Below are 5664 nucleotides of genomic sequence, written 5' to 3' on the forward strand. Positions count from 1 at the left end.
GGGGAGGAGCTCCGACGACCGATTCCCGCATCGATTTGCCCCTTCGCGCCATGGTCGTATCTCCTTCCCACGCCGACGATGCGGACCGCTAACTATCTTGGGAGTGTGCTTGAGAAGTGTAGTATATATAGTAAATTGACATTCTTTTCTTATTCATAGACTCTCTCTATTATTTTACTACCTCTGTCTATGTCTTAGCTTTATCTGAATTTATATGCATCTATACATATTTTAGTGTGCAGATAAATGTAATTTCAAAAAGGATTTTTTTTGGAATCGAGGGTCAATAAGATCTTTATCAATGCAGCGTTTCTTAGAACAATACCCTATAGGAAGTTGTATATTACAAGAGTCGGCTACCACAATGCGTTGTCTCTTAGTGTTATATCGAAAGAAGGATGTACGAAATGAGTTTAGGGGTTATGTTAGAATCTCAACACCGTGGCCTAGCTGTGGCATAAAGTATCATGATGTACTCCCTCCGTCCATAAAAGAATGTCGAAAGTTTGTCTCAAATTTAGATATATTAATACACTAAACATTGTTTAGATATATAAATTTAAATAAATTTGCGGCGTATTTTATGAACAGAGATTTTTTCCGTAGAAGTACACGAATAAAGTGATGACTAAACTTTATCCAACAGCACAAACCTTTACTTCGCCACGGAGTAGGTCCGATACTCACGTCCTCACGTTCGGTTTGTATTTTAAAAGGACAACTTTGGCTAGTACTCCCTTCGTTGTTATTCTCAAAAAAGCGAGCACTCGGAATCTTCTAACAATATGCAGCATGACCTCGGTGGTATCGACAAGGTAGAGCAAAGCGAAGTGGATGCTCCGAAGGAGCGGATGGAAAAAAGAAAGGCAACCCAAGAAAATCAATGAAGGAGAACAGAGTGGAGCTGCCGCGGTCCGAGCGGAGGGGAGCTGCTGCGGATGGTGTTGTGCCTGACTCGTCGGCGCAGCTACCTAGGTTCCTGGACCTTCGCTAAGCTGCGGGGCGCGATATTACCGTGTCCCGGCTTTGAAGAGCAACGATGCGGCAAAGACCGGTGGAGAGGTACCGGACCAGCAACACCGAAGCTGGACGAGGACGCCGGATCGAGATGCGGCGCTCGGTTGGCATCAATTTTATGGATCAACCCCCGGGGAAAAGAAGGCACGGAACTGATCGGTATGATTCTTTCTCTATTTTGGGTTACTGAAAGCAATTTCTTTGTATGAGTTATCAGATTGGCCGAGCATACTATAATTTTCTCTCTGCTAATTAGAGGGAGAAAATCGTGGCGCTTTCAGCTCTGTCTTCAATTTTTTTAAGTGCACTGAGTTCCGTGTTCTCTGTGCGCGCCTAGATGAAGTGTAACCGAAAAGGAAAGGTAGAAATTAAGCATGCATAGGGCATATCTTGCCGCTGCATAGTGTAAGAAATCATATCTTACCACCAGCAGGAGGAAGCACAAAAAGAGATAAAAATAAAGATGGTCTTCATAGCTACAAAAACAACTTAGAGCATAAACTCTGAACGGCTAACCAAGAACCAACACTTCAGAGGGAAAGGAGACGGTTGGTCTCAAGAAAAGTCCCAGGTGGAAAAGAGACGGTTGGTCTAAGAAATAAGCTGCAGTGCCCTCAATTCTAATTTCTGGTTGCCTAATACACTAAGCTTTGTTCTCTCTGCTTATACAAATAAAATCAAATCAAAAGAGTAAATGCACGAAAAGAATGAATAGTCTTCAATGCACTGTCTGTATCTAGAGTTCTAGACAAAGCAGTACATTGGGCAGAAAAAGCTACAACACAATACAGTACCATCTGCTACTACGCATACATAACGTAGCAGTAACATAATGTACAGTAAACAAATCTTTATTCACATTTCCTTGGACTGCCGATGGCCATTTAGACACCTGGAAAGTTGAAGGTAGCATCTGCAGGCATTAAATATCAACTCCTCTTTGAGTCGTTGCATAGTCGCCCTGTCGTTTTTTCCAAAATCACGGCGACTCACGACTATACTGCAACTTATGGCAACTATACAACGACTTTATCGACTATATACTAAGTAACGGGGTTGGCGATTTTGGCATCTACCACCCAAAGAGACAAGCACAAGGGGAGCAATTCTGCAGACGAGCGAGCAGCAGTCGATGACGAGCAGAACCATGAGGCCATACGGTAGACATGGCCCAAGCTCATGTGTATACATGTGGGATTGAACCAGATGCACGAAGCCAAGGTTTACCATTGTTGTCATGCCGCATCGTCATCTTCCTCCGGATCACCGAAAGATACGTCCTCATCGTCGTCTGCTATTTGAATGGGTATGCTTCCCGAACCACCCGTGTCCTCCTCCAACCATTCATCCCCATCATCATCGGTGTCATCCTTATCAGCCTTCCGAATGATAACTCTTGACCCCTCCCCGAGGTCACTCACCGGTCGTTTCCGTTGATCTTCTTTAGATGGAAAACTGTCTACTAATGTCACGAGTCTCCTCATCCGCTTCGAGCATCTTCTGCGGTGAAGTCGGGTGTGCTTTCTTCAATCCTAGATTGTGCGAACTCAGTCGCATCTTCTTTAGATAAAGCACGAATGCTTTCTTCTATCTCGGATTGTGATAACTCGGTGGCATCTCTTAATATGGGCACAAGTTGTACACACACACTCGCTGCTGATGTTATCCGAAGAAACAGCCCCCAGCATCACCGATTATATCTTTTGATGGTGCCTCGTCGAGATGGATTGTTTCAAGAATACCGTAATCTACGTTGCCAAAAGATGTGGCCCTCGCAGAGGCATCTTGATCTTTTAATGAGGGGACCACCTCTACAGGCGTAGCAACAGTACCATCTGCATTGCTGATAGTCGGAGCTACTTGTGTCTTCATTGCTCTCAAGCTTTGTCCGATATTGGAAATTTTGTGACAACTGCTCTCTAGCTTCTAAAACCTGTGCCAAGTCAAGAAAATGGGATATTAGAAGTTTGGCACCAAACAATGTAGTCATATAAATTATCTACTTGTGCCATCATGAACAAGTTTTTTTTCTCGAGAAAAGGCGAAGAGATTTTCATTTAATTTAAGAGGTACACATCATGAGCAAGTTAAGCGGTGGCCATCAGTTATGTGCGCTAAAATACCCTAAACTACAATTATGCCTTAGACAGTACTCAGTCTCGTTATGAAAACATAATGTTCCAACACTTATAGATCTTATTTAGTTTGCTACCAACTTTATACAAGAGGATGCCAAATCAGGGACGGTCAATGTGAGAGACATGTGCACTAGCAAATTTCCGAGCAAAACCAAGCAATTAGCCAAATTTGGCTTGCCACATTGGCAGAAAACCAAGCAGGCTCCTAGTGACACAATATTAGGCCACTTTGATTCGCAGGATTCTCAAAGCGCGAGTAATAGGAAAACACGGGATTGGAGTGGCATGTCCTCTTGAATCCTTTTAAGAAACTACATGAATTTGGATCAAAGAATGTTTGAAGCCACATAAAAACATAGGAATTGTGCTAAAAGGTTTGAGTGGCTGGAAATTTTCCTCCAAAATAGATTGCAAAGGATCCTTAGGGGTTAAAATCCTGCGACTCAAACTACCTACGTAGGAAAAATTCCTAAGGATTGAAATCCTCCAAATAATCCTATGAAATTCCTTTGAACCAAAAAGTGGCACTTGATGGCTAGTCGTGTGCCTTCGGTGTCCAACATTTCTCTTGATTCACTTTATAGTTTATATTAGTCCAATACTGCGAAGCCATTGAAAATATCGCAAAGAAGAAAAATAAAAGGTTGCAATAAAAAGTACCCCGTACCATTTAATGAGCAAAACAAGTAGAGAGCGAGATAAAACTCAGAATGCATCTCCCCATTTTACATGGAACAGAGAAATGGACCATTGTAAAAATACCTACAATTTATGCTAGGCACTCAATAAACATGTTACAATAAAGTGGCAAATACTATTGCAATTCATCACTCTAGCTAAATTAAGCTTCAAACTACAAGCCTATTTTGAGGGAATGTAGAAGTTCCATGAAAATCGATATCCGGGAATTATAAACTAAGTCTACTGAATATTTGAATAGAGAAAATCAGTTGATTATTAAAACAATCTAAGGATAAAGACTGAATGGAACATGTAAAGTAAATAAAACTAATATGCGTTATTGATTGTGCCCCAACTCCAAACAGTCTTAAAGAACATTTCCCCAGTAAATATTCTTGATATCATACTGAAACAAAGTCTGAGTGGAGGCATTTGAGTTATGGAGAAAACACTACAATATTATCAAAGAATTTAGTGAGATCAGAGGTACATAATTAATTTTCTATAACATTGCAATAGCAGAAAAATAATGCATTAGTTTTAGTTTTAACAGGATTCGAAGAAGAAGGAATGCAGGAGCATGCATTTGTTGAAGCATTGACCGAGTAAGCTTTGGTACGTTAATAAGTGTAGCTCTAAAAAGAGGAGAAGTTCCATCGCAAGCACATGAGTAGAGTTTGAGCGATTAGAAAATGACATTTTACGATTGCTTGAAAGCTGTGTAGTAACAGTACTCGACATTTGATATGGGAGCAGTGTGAGATTGACTAACAGTCAACTTCTAAAAAGAACATCTAAGGAAATAAAGGGTGCAAATCGCCAACACAAATGCAACTACAATCTAGTGAACATTTTCTTTTGGTTGTTTTTCCTGTGTGACCTGCTCCTTCTAATACAAAATGCTGCGCATTTAGATGTGTGTTGGAGAATAAAAATCATACGCCATTGCCACCCCAATTGAAGCATTATATCAACGGAAATGACCTGTGGAGTAGAAAGAAGGTCGGCCGCCTCCTTTGTGAGCTTAGGATGCAGCAGCACAAAGTATATCTTCCAGAAGCAGCCCTCGCTGATGTGGCCGGGCGAGCTCGATTCTCGGATCCGCCAGCTCCGGCGCCACGCTCTCGACGGCCGGGGTGTGGTCTTGCTGCGCATCGGTCATGTCAAAATCTGCAGCCGAACGCCAACACGGAGAATCAAAAATCAATTAAGATTCAAAAGGTGTTGACGAAGATGAAGGGAGGCAAGTGAACGCACGAACCGTCCGAGTCCGCGTCGTCGGGGAGAAAGGGGAAGTCGAGCCGAGCTCGGGACGCATGGCGGCGTCCCGCGCGAAGACGACCACGTCCTCCGTAACCCCGGCGGCCTCCGTCCCACTCCGAGTCTTCTTCCGGGGGCAGTAGAGAGGAGGCGATCTTGGCGAGATCCGCGACGGCCTGGCGGCCCGGGAGCCGCGCGAGCCCGCGATGGCGCTGGGGCAGAGGAGGAGGCGGGGTGCGGCGGCGATGGGGCAGAGAAGGAGGCGGAGCTCGGGTGGCGGCGGGATTTAGCGAGCGAGGGGCGCGAGGAGAGGACGACGCGTCAACGCCGGGCCGGGCGGGCTTCACATGACCCATGGATAAAAAACGGGTTCGCGCGAGGGCCTCGTCCTGGACTACTCCACAAGTCAAAAAATGGACGGACGAGATCCACCACCAAACAAGATCCAACGGCTACGAGGCTCAAATCGCTGTGAGGCCCCCTATGGGGAGCATCATATACACCTTTAGATTTGATTAATCTATTTGAATAAATTGATTCTTTCCCATTCATGCACGATTTTCGCACA

The 5664-nt window shown here is 43.9% G+C and overlaps 1 pseudogene; it reads right to left on the minus strand.

Annotated features, from left to right (window-relative positions):
• Positions 1 to 2252: 2252 nt before the first annotated feature.
• LOC124650305 lies at positions 2253 to 5169 on the minus strand (annotated as a pseudogene).
• Between the last annotated feature and the right edge of the window lie 495 nt (positions 5170 to 5664).

The sequence above is a fragment of the Lolium rigidum genome, chromosome 4 (genome assembly GCF_022539505.1).
Source record: "Lolium rigidum isolate FL_2022 chromosome 4, APGP_CSIRO_Lrig_0.1, whole genome shotgun sequence".
Taxonomy (NCBI): Eukaryota; Viridiplantae; Streptophyta; class Magnoliopsida; order Poales; family Poaceae; genus Lolium; species Lolium rigidum.